The following is a 14,835-nucleotide window of genomic DNA, read 5'->3' as shown; positions in this document are numbered from 1 at the left end:
AGGAGGCGGCCGGCCAAGGAGGGCGCGCCAAGGGGAGTCCTACTCCCACCGGGAGTATGACTCCCTCCTTCCTTGTTGGAGTAGGAGAAGGGGGAAAGAGGGGGAGAGGAGGAAGGAAAGAGGGGCTGCACCCCTTGTCCAATTCGGACCAGAGGGGGGCTGCGCGCCTCCTTCCTTTCAGCCTCTCTCCTCAATTCCCGTATGGCCCAATAAGGCCCATATACTCCCCGGCGAATTCCCGTAACTCCCCGGCGAATTCCCGTAACTCTCCGGTACTCCGAAAAATACCCGAATCACTCGGAACCTTTCCGAACTCCGAATATAGTCGTCCAATATATCGATCTTTACGTCTCGACCATTTCGAGACTCCTCGTCATGTCCCCGATCTCATCCGGGACTCTGAACTCCTTCGGTACATCAAAACTCATAAACTCATAATATAACTGTCATCAAAACATTAAGCGTGCGGACTCTACGGGTTCGAGAACTATGTAGACATGACCTAGAACTATTCTCGGTCAATAACCAAAAGTGGAACCTGGATGCCCATATTGGCTCCTACATATTCTACGAAGATCTTTGTCGGTCAAACCGCATAACAACATACTTTGTTCCCTTTGTCATCGGTATGTTACTTGCCCGAGATTCGATCGTCGGTATCCAATACCTAGTTCAATCTCGTTACCGGCAAGTCTCTTTACTCGTTACGTAATGCATCATTCCGTAACTAACTCATTAGCTACATTGCTTGCAAGGCTTATAGTGATGTGCATTACCGAGAGGGCCCAGAGATACCTCTCCGACAATCGGAGTGACAAAACCTAATCTCGAAATACGCCAACCCAACATGTACCTTCGGAGACACCTGTAGTACTCTTTTATAATCACCCAGTTACGTTGTGACGTTTGGTAGCACCCAAAGTGTTCCTCCGGTAAACGGGAGTTGCATAATCTCATAGTTACAAGAACATGTATAAGTCATGAAGAAAGCAATAGCAACATACTAAACGATCAAGTGCTAGGCTAACGGAATGAGTCATGTCAATCACATCATTCTCCTAATGATGTGATCCGGTTAATCAAATGACAACTCTTTTGTCCATGGCTAGGAAACTTAACTATCTTTGATTCACGAGCTAGTCAAGTAGAGGCATACTAGTGACACTATGTTTGTCTATGTATTCACACATGTATTATGTTTCCGGTTAATACAATTCTAGCATGAACAATAAACATTTATCATGGAATAAGGAAATAAATAATAACTTTATTATTGCCTCTAGGGCATATTTCCTTCACAAACTCCATTAACTGATGGATATGGTTTGCTTAATTATGTATACATTTCTACTGTGTCCAGTAGGAAGTCAATATGAGTGATCGTGCGTGGATGTACACCAGTTACACTAGTCAGAAAGTTTGGACCGAGGAATGGTTAACAAAAACCAAGGGGTTTGTTAGAGCCGCATTTGCAAATGGCCAGGAATTAAGCTGGTGCCCATGTGTCCGGTGTGACAACTATAAAAAGAGGGACGAGCTTGAAATGAGTAAAGACCTATAGAAGTTTGGTTTTACGCCTAATTACATGGTCTGGACATTACATGGTGAGTCTGCCCAACGTGCCAGAGCCGAGGTGGTTCGTCTTCGCACCGACGAGCATCGTACCGGGACCACAGACATGGTGCAAGACTTTGACGATGCTTGAGACTCGGACGAGGAGATGGAGGAATCTGCAAAGGCCTTCACTGAAATGTTGGAGTCCTCAAAATGTCCTCTCCACGAGCACACTGTGCTTTGTCAGTTGGATGCCATCTCACAAATAATGGCTTTGAAGGCTCAACTCAACTTGGGCAGAGAATGCTACGACGCGATGATGACAGTATTCGGACGATTTCTACCCAAAGGCGATGTGCTACCTCCGAACTTGTACTAGTTAGACAAAATCCTCTGTGCTCTTAAGATGCCCTATGAGAAGATACATGCATGTGAGAAAGGATGTGTCTTATTTAGGCTTCAGTATGAGGACTTGAACTATTGTCCCATTTGCAATTCTTCCAGGTATGTTGTGGTGGACAACGGTATGGGTGAGAAGACGGAGACCAAAACACCCGTTAATGTTCTTCGGTATATGCCAATCGTACCAAGACTTCAACGTATTTTCATGGTCGTAGAGACGTCCAGACAGATGACATGGTACAAAATGGGCAAAAGAACCGAACTAGATGCAGATGGGAATGTGATGATGGTGCACACATCAGATGGTGAAGCGTGGAAGCGCTTCGATGCATTACATAAGAAAAAAATGGCAAATCCAAGGCATCCTCGAGTCGCCGTCAGCACAGATGGGTTCAGTGTGTTTGGTCAGATGGCAGCCCCATACAGTTGTTGTCCCGTGTTTGTCATTCCACTCAATCCCCCCCCCCCCCGGGGGGGGCAGATTATGCAAAGAAAGAACATTTTCCTGACGTTGATAATTCTAGGGCCCAACTATCCGGGGAAGAATATGAATGTGTACATGCAGCCGCTTAAGGACGAATTGCAATAAGCTTGGGATAATGGCTTCAAGACATACGACGCCTTTAGCAAAGAGAACTTCATAATGCGTGCCTGGTACATGTACTCGACGCATGACTTGCCGGCGTATGCGCTATTCGTTGGCCGGTGTGTGCATGGAAGGTTCCCGTGCCCCACATGCAAGGGAGCTCTTGAGTTTCATTGGCTGATGGCAGTGCACAAGTATAGTTGCTTCGACTTGCATAGACCGTTTCTACATCCTCGCCATAAGTTCAGGAAAGACAAGAAGAACTTCATCAAAGGTAGAGTTGTCAAACACTCTGCCCCACCTGTGTTGACAAGCCAACAGACCCTAGATCAGTTAAACGCTCTCGAGCCAGATCCAGAGCGTCTAGGGTATTTCAAGGGGTATAATAAGGAACACACCTGGACTCACAAGACATGCTTCTCGGATCTGCCTTACTTCAAAGACCTCCTTTGCCCACACAACATCGATGTGATGCACACTGAAAAGAATATCGCCGAAGCCATTTTTGGTACATTGTTCGGCATAGAGGGGAAATCAAAGGATAATACTAAGGCTAGAGACGATCAAGAGGAGCTATGTGATATACTGTTACAAAACATGCAAGAACCGAAAGAAAAGCGGAACTAGATGAAGCCAAAGGCATGGTTCAATCTTGGAAGGCCAGCTAAGAAGGAAATTATTTGTGGGCGAAAATGCAGTTGATGTTCCCCGATGGGTATGCAGCAAATCTAAAGAGGGGAGCGAGTCTTGAAAAATTGAAAATATTTGGTCTAAAAAGTCATGATTGGCACATATGGATTGAGCGGATAATGTCGGTGATGTTGTGTGGCTTCATCCCTGAGGATGAATGGCTAGTACTGGCAGAGCTGAGCTATTTCTTCTGTGTTCTTTGTGCGAAAGAACTATCGCCTGGCCTCCTAGAAGAAATGGAATAGTTGGCGCCGGAGTTGATCTCCAAGTTAGAGATGATCTTTCCGCCAAGCTTCTTTAATCCAATGCAACACTTGATTTTGCATCTCCCGACCGAGGCACGATTGGGGGGGGGGAGCATGCAAATCGTTGGTGCTACTCAACTGAGAGGATGCAGAAGACGCTTCGAGAAAAATGTAAAAATAAACGTAGAATAGAAGCATCGATGGCCGAGGCATTCATCACTGAGGAGGCGACAAACTTCATGACATCACACTACGAAGCCAAAAATCGTCATTTGCATAATCCGAAGCCTCAGTACAATGCTAACGACCCTAAAAGGGGTCAATCCAACCTTAGCCTATTCAAAGGGAATCTCGCGCCAGCCAGTGGTTGGAAACTAGTATCATTGGATGTTGAAGAATGGTGGACCATTTCGCTGTATCTCTTTAACAACCTAACAGAAGTGCGGCCGTACATCGAGTAAGATCTCGGTACATTGTTTCGCAACATCTAATTCCTTTGAACTGCTCTTATTCGTGAATATTTGATGCAGTCGATACGTCGCCATATTCTCATATGGAGCGGTGATCCAAAAGGATTCCGTCGAAGAGTATGAGCTTCTGGCAAAGCAAGGAGGTGAATATCCCGGTTTCATCTCTTGGTTCAAAAAAGGGTAATTTCCATTAGACCCTTTCATTTCTTTGGCTAATTTGTGACTAATGCAACAATCCTTTCGTATTAAACTTGTAGGCTAATTCACAGATTATGGATGACGAATTGAGACAAGTAGCTAATGATTTTGACTATAAGGTCCGTTCATTTGACAATTACGACATCAACGGGTATCGCTTTCATACCTATGGCAAAGAGCTATCTATGGCCGACCAAAAGTCTATAAATTGTTGTGTCTTTGCTATCGGTGAAGGAGGTGTCGAGTATTATGGAAGAGTTGAAGCAATTTATGAACTTCAATTCTATGGTGAAAACCCACCAAACATGTAGTCTTCAGATGTTATTGATTTCAGCCGAGGGAGACAAGAAGGACTCATGAACATATAGGGCTAGTCGAAATCAAACAAATCACCCATTTGGATGTTCCCGATGTCTATATTACGGCTCAACAGGCAACCCAAGTTTTCTATCTACTGTGGGCCTGTCAAAGTGATCCAAATCTCAGTGGTTGGGATGTCGTTTATGAAGTGCCGCCACGTGTTAGACCACCTCCCCCAATGAAGAGGATTATGAACCTCACATTAACCAAGACACATATGACGAAAGAGAATTCTTCCAAGAAACACGTCTTTCCAAAAAAATGTTTCAAGAACCGCTCTACTCCACCCCAGAACATTGAAGTAGACAATGATAATGAATCCGACTTCACCCCTGAGCCGGAACAAGAAGAGCCGGAAGAAGAAGAAGTTACTGCTGCAGATGACTTATCAATGCTTGAACGATTACGTAAAGGTGGCCTTCCACATGATGATGCATTTATTAATGATGATGATGAGCACGTCATTACCGATAGTGATGATGATGATGCATTTATTAATGATGATGATGAGCACGTCATTACCGATAGTGATTATTAGGTATTCAAATTTTTATGTTGTACTTGATTTATATAGTATTTTGTATGATTGTATGATTTATATAGTTGGTATGTATAATTTTCTTACTTTGTATGATTGTTTCTTATACATAGTGCCATGGTCTTGATGTCCGTCCCCGTCGGCCCTCGCCCCCTTTATGATTCGGATGTGGTAATTCTCTTTCGTACCTATTTGTTGCATTTCGCATTTTTGACAATTATGGCCATCAAGTTGACATAGAGATATTTTAATCTAGGAGGTATGTGAACCGGAATTTGAAACCGACCCTCTTGTCGAGAAGTTCAATTTATTTGAAAAATAAAATGAGTATTTGAAAGAAAAAATTAAAAGAATTGAAGAAGAGAAGATGACATTGGAGTTGTATGTTGCCGATGTCATCGATGATCACAAGATGAAGATGAATACAATGCGCTTGAAGATGGATGTAATGTGCGTGAAGCTTAAGAAGATTAGAAAATATGCCATTGATAATGAGGCTTGGTATCATTATGCCGTTGGATCAATTGTCACCTTATTTGCGATCTTCATCATATTTGTTGTGATGAGGGTAAGTTTTCTCTAATGTTTTGCTTTACAAATGGATACTTAGCTTATATTCCTCCTAAATGCAATAATTACCTAAGTTAGATAAAAAAATGAGCTATACTTAGCTTATTCAGTTCATTTATGACATACTTAGCATATTTAGGTCAAAAATGGCATGATAATCTTTGTTACCTCCAAAATGACATATACTTAGCTTATTTTCCTCGAAAATGACATAATAACCTTACTAAGCTCCAAAATGACCTATTTACCTACCTTAGCTCTAAAATGACCTACACTTAGCATTTTTACCTAGCTTAGCAATAAAATGGCATTTTTACCTACCTTAGTTAGAAGAAGAAGAAGATAAAGAAGAGGAGAGGAGAAAAAGAAAGAGAAGAAAAAAATCTTCTTCTTCTTCTTCTTTTTCTTCTTCTTCTTCTTCTTCTTCTTCTTCTTCTTCTAACTGGTCTTCCTCTTCTTCTTCTTCTTATTCTTCTAACTTTCATCTTTCCTAGTTTGCATATTTGCTTTACATGAGGAAGCTTGGATTCATGGAGTGTACTATTCTTCTTGTGCTTCCTTGTTGTTTATGAAAACTTGTTTCGATATGTATGTCTATATGGATATGTTGTTCGAAACTTGTTTCTGGTTATGTATATATGGATATGTTGGACTTTGTTGAACTATGTTGTTGGATTTGATGAAATATGTTGTTGGACATGTTGTTGGATATGTATGCATGTATATCTGTGTTTGAAACCATGTCTAATTAATTGGATATAAATAAAAACAGGGGATGTATAGCCTCTTTACTGTCCGCTAGCCGACGGCAAAGAGCTTTGCCGTCCGCTAGCAGACAAAAAAGAGGATACGTGGCAGTCACCTGTGCAAATTGGGAACACTGGCTGCCTATTTGGTCATTTTGCCGTCTGCAAGCGGATGGCAAAGTGACCAAATAGGTCTGGCAAACATGGCCATCTATGTCGTATGCTGAGCTGGCCACGTGGCAGCTTACCAGTGTTGCCCTAGCTAAGCTCTTTGTCGTCTGTCAGCGGACAGCAAAGAGCGCCATTAACCCCCTAATGGCTCACACCCCACACCACTGTCGTCCGTTGTCTTTACCGTCCACTGGCCTCGGATGGCGGACGGCACAATCCTTTGCCGTCCATTTCTGCAAAGCGGACTGCAAAGAAGGCCTTTGCTGGCATGTGTTCAGCGGGACAGTTTGTCGTCCGCTGGCTGACGGGAAAGGAGTTTGTTGTCCCGGATCTGTGCCTTTGCCGTCCACCATGACGGACGACAAAGAAGCTGATTCCAGTAGTGAACTCGTGGAACAGGCTTCGTAATAGAACGGAGGGTGTAGGATACAGACATGTAGAAAATCGTATTTGTAAAGAATAAACACGCATACTGTTTCATATTCAGAGAATTAACAATTTCCAACCATTTTTCTGGGTAAACATGTGCACGGATCACGACGCAGATGGATGGCAGCATGTATTTTCACACGTGTGTGTCCCTACGAATTTCCGTATCCATTCCTATGGAATAACTCCCCGATAGTTCAACATCTTTTTCTCGACGAAATGTAGCAGCACTACTTTCCATTCATTAAGAAGAGGAGCCAGGAAATTACCGAGGAAAACATGAATGAGAAGAATTAGGTCACACCGGTGATCAGAACAAAAGAGAAGGCGGAAGAGAAAAGTTGGATCGAGGCGACAACGGGGCAAGCTCGAAAAGAAAAAAAAGAGCATAGTGCTATCATTTTCCATTGTCCTCACGAACAAGTGGTTGCACAAGGAACACCATCACCGTAGACGAAGAGCGCCAATCAACCGAGACCATCAATGATGCCTCAAGGCTACTGGCATAGCCGAAGGGCAACAAGCAACCGAGTCCACATCCAGACAAAGAGCCAGACGCAACCAAGGCTACAACACAACAACGACACTGCTGGTGAAGTCGAACGGTATCAAGGAGCTAAGTCCACACTCAGATTGATTCATTGTGCGCACCCACCACGTAGATCGCAAAAAGGTAAACTCCGACACCGCCAACACGAACAAAGAAGAAAAGCATTCACAACCACAAACGAGGCACTTTCAGCCGGCAAGCAGAGGGGCTGCATATAGATGCCTCCGGTGAAGGGGGCGATGCTCGAAGCGCCACCATCAATGGGTCCAAAAAGATCTAAGATTTTCCTCGGAGTCTACAAACAAGGACGAAGTGTCGCGGCTCTATCGAACAATGCCTCCATGGAGGTGAGCGACACTCGAAGGCACCGCCATCATCGACTCCGGCACGGAATGGACTATTCGTGCACCACTGGTACGTGGGTTCGAAGAGCGAGGAAGATAATTGTGTAAACCCTAAACCCACGAAAACATAAGAATGTATTTCAGGTTTATTCTTCTTCCGCGGTATGTGAAATTATGACCAAAGAAATATTACTCCATAGACATTGTTTACAGCTAGCCATCTATTAACAGAACAATTTAACTCCAAGCCTATTTTTGTTGGTTTGTAAGATAGCTAACCATTCATGGGTATTCCAAGTATATTTTGTCTTAAAAAATACACTACCTCCGTTCGGAGTTAGTTGTCGCTAAAATGGATGTATCTACGCGTATTTGAGTGCTATTCTTTTGAGCCACAAGTAATTTCGGGCGGACGTCTGTATATATTGAGTGTGCTTGTTGGAACCCGTATATTCCTAATAACAAACTTTTCAACAAACTATTTGATCAATGTCGGTTCGTTTTGCTGGCAGTCCATCAAACGCAGGCCATATACTTTTGTTCACAACAACAAAAAAGTTATACATACATCTTGGATACCAACCAAACATTCTTCCTTTGGCAACACAGCACCCCTCCGCGTGATGGCTTTCTCAAGAAAATTAACCTACACGTCATTAGCAGCGATGCTGACACTTGGACCACAGTCCCCGGCACGGCCGGCAGTTTCGGTACCAGCGCATAAACTATGCAACGGTGCTACTACTACCACACCAGCATTCCCTAATTAATCTCCAGCGCCCAAAGCGGCCTTGGGGTGACGCGTCTCAAATCTTGACGCACAGTGACCCAACTGATCACATGTGATGGTGGCCGATCTTGATTTGGGCGCACCGATCTTGAGCACCGGCGGCAAAGCAAGTTGAGATTTTTATAATTAGCGGCTGCCACGATAAAACTGCTAATTGGACACGAATACAGGTTTAATAAAGCATCACTGGTGCTGCTATCTTGAGCGTCGCTGCCAATGGCCGATCGAGCGGGTTTGGTTTGGCGCCTTTTGGGCAGCAGACAGCAACCTGAAAACTGCCGATGGATGGATGGACGAGCACTCACGCGACATGACAAATTGTAGTCGTTTAAACATATGCGTAATGCCCATCTCTTTTCGCCCTCTTTCCCCTGTCACCCCACGCCGGCGTCCCTTTCCGGCTTGTCGATCGGTCGACGTGCTCCGTGGATCTACCACGCACGCGCATTTGTTTTGGATGGTTGATGGATTAATCGATCTGCACACACGCACCACGCCGTATCGTCGAATCCTCGAAGGGTTAGGTTTTTCTGAAAGAGAGCACAAGTGTTAAGCAAACAATTACACACACCATGTTATCGCGTCTATCGAAACCGAGCCGTGGTCTTTTTTCTTTCTTTGATTGAAACAAGGCAAATGACTCGCTATCGTTCTCATTATCATAGGGAGAAGATTTTAGACGTTTTCCTGCAAAGCAGGGAAAGAAACAAGTTACATTACTCAAATACCTCGCACCCGCAATGACCCGAAGTCAGTCCTTGTCTTTGATCTTAGCAACAATCACGATACTGGGAGTAGTAAACTCTCGGAATACCATGTGTTGTACCCCCTCCAAATCTCTCACTAAACCAACATCATCGGTGAGGCAAGGGCCCTTATAACCACTTCTCCTGCTCATAGTGTCAGTCCACTACGATCCGTGGATCTATTACGCAAGCACATTTGTTTTAGATGATGGATTAATGGATCTGCACACACGCACAACACCGTATCGTGCAATCCTTGAAGGGTTAGGTTTTCTAAAAGAGAGCACGAGTGTTAGGTCAGTGATTCGCTGTTAAGTGAACCATTACATGTACCATGTTACACGTGGATCAAAACCTGAGTTGTAGCGCTCTCTCTCTCTCTCTCTCTCTCTCTCTCTCTCTCTCTCTCTCTCTCTCTCTTTGAAACAAGGCAAATGTCTTGCATTTTCATTAATAAAGAGAGCAGGATTTAGATATTATCACAAAGCAGGGAAACAAGCAAAATACTTTGGCGACATTAGATTACTCAAATGTCTTGCGCTTGCAATGATCCAAAGCCAGGCCACGTCTTCCATCTAATCAACAATCATCGTACTTAGGTGACAATATTTCTGAATAACTTTGTGTTGCGCTCCTTCCAAATCTCCCACTAAACCACTGTCATTAAGCGGGCAGGGCCCTTATGACCACTTCTATTACTCATAATATTAATCCATCAAGCTTTCACCAAGGTAGTGTGCCTCCATTGCATAGGCAAAATATCATGAAGGCCAAGCCAATTGATGATCTCCACCCAAACTCGGGGAAAGTAGGTGGGCGACAGACTTATGGACTAGCTTGCAAGGGGGACAAAGATAAGGTTTGGCCATCCCCGCCAATGTAGTCTATCAGTCGTACAAACCCTATTTTGGATGACTAGCCAAGCGAATAACTTGCACTGGGGGGGAGGGGGAGGGGGGGGATTCCTTCCACACAATAAATGCCATGGTCGAAGATGTAAGGCCAACAAACTGCTCCTTGTAGGACAAGGACGTCAAGTACTCACCGTTTGAAGAAAATTTCAAAAATGTTGTTATCATGAATCCCATTGATGAGATCAAGCCGGCGATCTTTTCCCGTAGCATGGTAAACTCCTGGATGCCCATGAGCGAGAGACCTTGCCGTGTATTAATGTGTTGAACCCAGGTATCACCCGTCAACGCTTTCCTCACAGTGCAACCCTTCTTGCATGAAAACTCGGAAATTCATCGAGCAATATCCATGGGCCTCATCACCCCCCCCCCCCTCCAAACTACGGGGAGCCCAAAAAACTACCTTGCATCCATCTCCGATAGTCACACTCGTACCAACAACAAAGATGGCGCAATCGTTGTGATGACATGGAGATCCAAATACAATGGTGTGGCTTCAACACCAACAATGGAGGTAGCAAATAAGTGTGCTCCAATCCCTCTCTTGATGCGGTGATTTCCTTCCTTGCTTGCGGTGGATCTAGGAGCTCGTGTGTGTATGGCATGGATCCTACACCTAGGCGTGTGTGTTTTTTGTCTCCCAGATAGCAACACCAAAGTTGCAGCGGCGTCGAAGTGAATTTCGGATCTCAAGCCAAGGGTGGGTGTTCCTTCATGGGGTGGCGGAGACGAGAATACATACAAGGGTGCATAAACCATCATCACCTTCTCCTCCGAGTTGTGGAACATTGTGGATCCACGTCGCCAACTCTTCTCGGCAGAGTTCGGTTACTTCCTGACTGCATGGGTGGATATTACTCTCATGTTTCGACGGCGGCGCATAACTCAACAGCAACATCTTCGGCGGGCATGTGCGACATGAAGAAAATTAAGGATTTCGGAGGACCTAATTGTATTTGTGTTTCTTTCATGAATTTTCTGATGTTGTTGTTAATTAATTTGTGCCCTCACTCCTTCTTGATGATGATGATGATGATGATCATCATAATAATAATAATAATAATAATAACAATAATAATAATAATAATAATAATAATAATAATAACAATAATAATAATAATAATTATTATTATTATTATCGGTATTTTATATACGCGGCACCCAAATATACTCCAAAGTATCGGAACAATGTATTTTATCAAACTATTAGTCGGTTTTTGCCAATCGGCATGAGTTTTGCAGCAAAGTTTGTGGTTGCAATGCATGCATAGAGCGATGGAGGTGTTGGGATAATTTATCCTCCATTTACCAAGAAAATCTTGCTTAAGATGCACAAAAATCAGTAGGAAAATTTACATGAAGCAATTCGATTTGGGGTGGCCAAGACAAGAGGGGCCTAATCCAGGAGCGGCGCGATCGACGGCATGGCCGGCAAAACCAAATGCCGACGCCTAGTTTAATACCGGTACTGTTCTCGAGAAAACTTTAATATGTCGATAACAACAAAGCCTAGGTTTGGAGCCATGAGCGGTGGCACATGGAGCCCCTCGTGCCCAAAAGCTATATTAGCACCGGTTAACAAATAACAACCCAGCTAATTAAGCCAGTCTCGCTCGGGCTAGCGGTAGCACTGTTTAAAACCGAAGATCGCTGCAGCATGCATGTGCATGCAGTTCCGCAACATGACTTGCTCGGGAGTCTTTGGTGGATAACGACAGGGACGGATCAGAATCAGATCACGTTATTGACTGCGACCCCAAGGCCGCGCCGCGCGGATTGACATGTAGATGCACATGGACTGACCCACGTATGGGCACACACAATGGCACATACAGTACGTTCTAATTCAGAGAGCATTTCGAAAATCCACCATTTACCGTCCAGCTTCGACCAGAAAAAATACTCCCTCCGTTCGGAATTACTTGTCTTGAAAATGGATGTATCTAGAACTGAGAGCATGAAGAGAGAACGTATGTATCCAGCGCAGCCGGGCGATGCACCCTGCGATTTTAAACCGTTGGATAGAAGATCGAGGGATACGGCTAGGTCTGAAGACGGGTTTGCTGGTGCATTCGCCGAAAAGTGTGAGCATTTCCTCGTAACAACCGTCGGACCAAGTCTGAACATTTCAGAGGATCCGTTCTCATGAACGCCATTACCAAAACAGAAGGACTGTTAAGCTGACGTTTCAGAACGTACGTCGCGGTCTCCTCAGCAGCTCGACGGCCGCGCGCATGTCGTCCCCCCTCACCCGCGCAAAGAAGATTGGTTGTTATTCCGTCGTCCCCGGGAGGAAGGAAGGAATCGGTTACGTCGGGAAGGTGATCTCCACACAACAGCGACGGCGCAGGTGGATCCACCCATCCAAGGAGGCAGGAGGGAAGCAAGAGGACGTTGGGCAGTTGCAGAAAGCAATCTGGCGCCATGCTCCTCTGATAACAACTGACCCAAGCACTGAAGCATGTGGCCGGACGGACGTGTGGCTGGCCGAGGGACACGACGGCCGGCGACATGGGCTGCTCGGCGGTGTCTCCCGGTCTCCGCACGCGGCGAGGCCGACGCATACGCGCCACATGCGGGCGCGGCTTGCGCACTCGGCGCCTTGCGGCACAGCTGCGGTTTGCGACGCTGGTTGCTTGCTTTCGGGACGACAGACTAATCAACTTGCCGCTTTGGTTGGTTTGGGGCCTCCGCTCCGCTACATTTGTTTGGTTAACGGACAGCCGAGACAACTGGGTGTCGAGATAGGCTGGAGGGGAGGGCAAAGCGAAATCTCGTTCTCATCCTGGAAAGCACTTCCACCCGGGAAAGCGGGAATTTTCTGCGCGAGCTGTGGGCCGATCGAGGAAGAAGAAAGATCGGACTGCCATATGTTTGTTCCCGGCTTGACAACCTAGCACAGCTATTGCAGTACAGTGGTGCCGGACAGCAGTTAACTACTCGGGGCTGTGCCACGTATGGGGTCCACCACGTACGTAAGGAAACGCCAAGGCGATCGTCGTCCTGTGCTAGGGTTAGGGTTTTGCTTGATGGGGGTGGTGTGGCGACGGTGGTGGCTAGGACGGCGAGACACTGATCGGCGATGTCGACTTGTTCAGGGGCGGAGAAGACTAGAGGGAAGGCGTCGGCAACTCCGGAGAAGACTAGTGGGAAGGCGGCGACAACTCCAGAGAGGATGGCAACTCCGATGGCGCATCAGATGGGTCGACTAGTCGGGGATCCTTGAAGTCCCCAGTCCAGAGCAAGACTCTGGACCCTGTTGCGAGCCTCTCAGCGAGATTTGGAGGCATGGTGCTGATGGACAAGGAAGCGGAAGGTCTCTTCTTTGCGGATCCAAAACTGGTGCTTCCCGAGAGTTCGAGGTGGTTAGTGGTGGGCAAAGTATGCTCTTCCCGACCATTAAACATCCTTGTTCTGTAGCAAACTATGCAAAGAGCCCGGGGACTACATAGGGAGGCATAATTCATAGATCTAGGTGCAATTATCTTTGTGGTGCGCTTTGGAAGTGAAAGTGATTGGAGACGTGCGATGAACAATGGGCCATGGCAATATGATTTTAATGTGATGATTTTGAAGGAGTACGAGGGCAACACGAGGTCATCAGAGATGGTTTTTGACAAGGTTGATATTTGGGTTTGTGTGACTGACCTGCCGCTGAATAAGAGGACAAAGGTCATCGGTAATGCTCTCGGCAACTGGCTTGGCGAGGTGTTAATAAGGACGGTCTTGCTAAAGGCAAACACCTCAGGGTATTGGCAAAAATCTCAGTCTATGAGCCTCTTGTTAGAGGTTTCTATCTTAAATCCTCACTAAAGGATAAAGTTGGGACATTGTTGGACTTCTACTATGAAAAGATACCCCACTTTTGTTTTGACTGTGGAAGGCTAGTTCATGTGAGCCATCAATCGACTCCACATCTCAGTGGGGGGAGTGACTAAGGGCTTCACCAGGACGAAACAACTCGGCTAAAGAGGGATCTCATGGTGTTGCGGCTAGTAGTAACAACAATTTTTGTAGCTCCCGCACACGTAATAGTGAACATGGACATCATGGGCAACCGAGAATGAGAGACCTCCCTACATAGAGGAACCTTAATGCAGATTTTTCCCGGATGGCTGACTCCCGCACTGCAGTGGAGCAAAGGACGGATAGAGGGAGGTGAACAACCCGAACAAAGAGAGAAAAAAAATTTATGCACGAGGCACCGAGGGAGCAAGATCTTTGGTACGAATTTGATCAAAGGAGAGAAAAAGACTTGAGAAATAAACAAAAAACGAGCAACAGAGACAGAGAAAAGGAGCTCATGATGGATCTTGGGAACGTAAGGTAAAGGAAACCATTGGCAGCCAGCATCAGAGCCGATATGCAAAAGAAGACAGGAGGTTGGACGTGGCTTTGGGAACCGAGCTACATGATGCGGATGACATGTAAAAAGGCACACATGTTGGACACCAAAGGCAGGAAAAAGAACCACTACAGTTCAGGAGGTCACAACCTAAGCATGAACATGAAAATAGGAAGAGCATGCCCAAGCA

The sequence above is a fragment of the Triticum dicoccoides genome, chromosome 5B (genome assembly GCF_002162155.2).
Source record: "Triticum dicoccoides isolate Atlit2015 ecotype Zavitan chromosome 5B, WEW_v2.0, whole genome shotgun sequence".
Lineage (NCBI taxonomy): Eukaryota > Viridiplantae > Streptophyta > Magnoliopsida > Poales > Poaceae > Triticum > Triticum dicoccoides.
The sequence above is the reverse complement of the archived record's forward strand: the minus strand, read 5'-3'. Positions refer to the sequence as shown.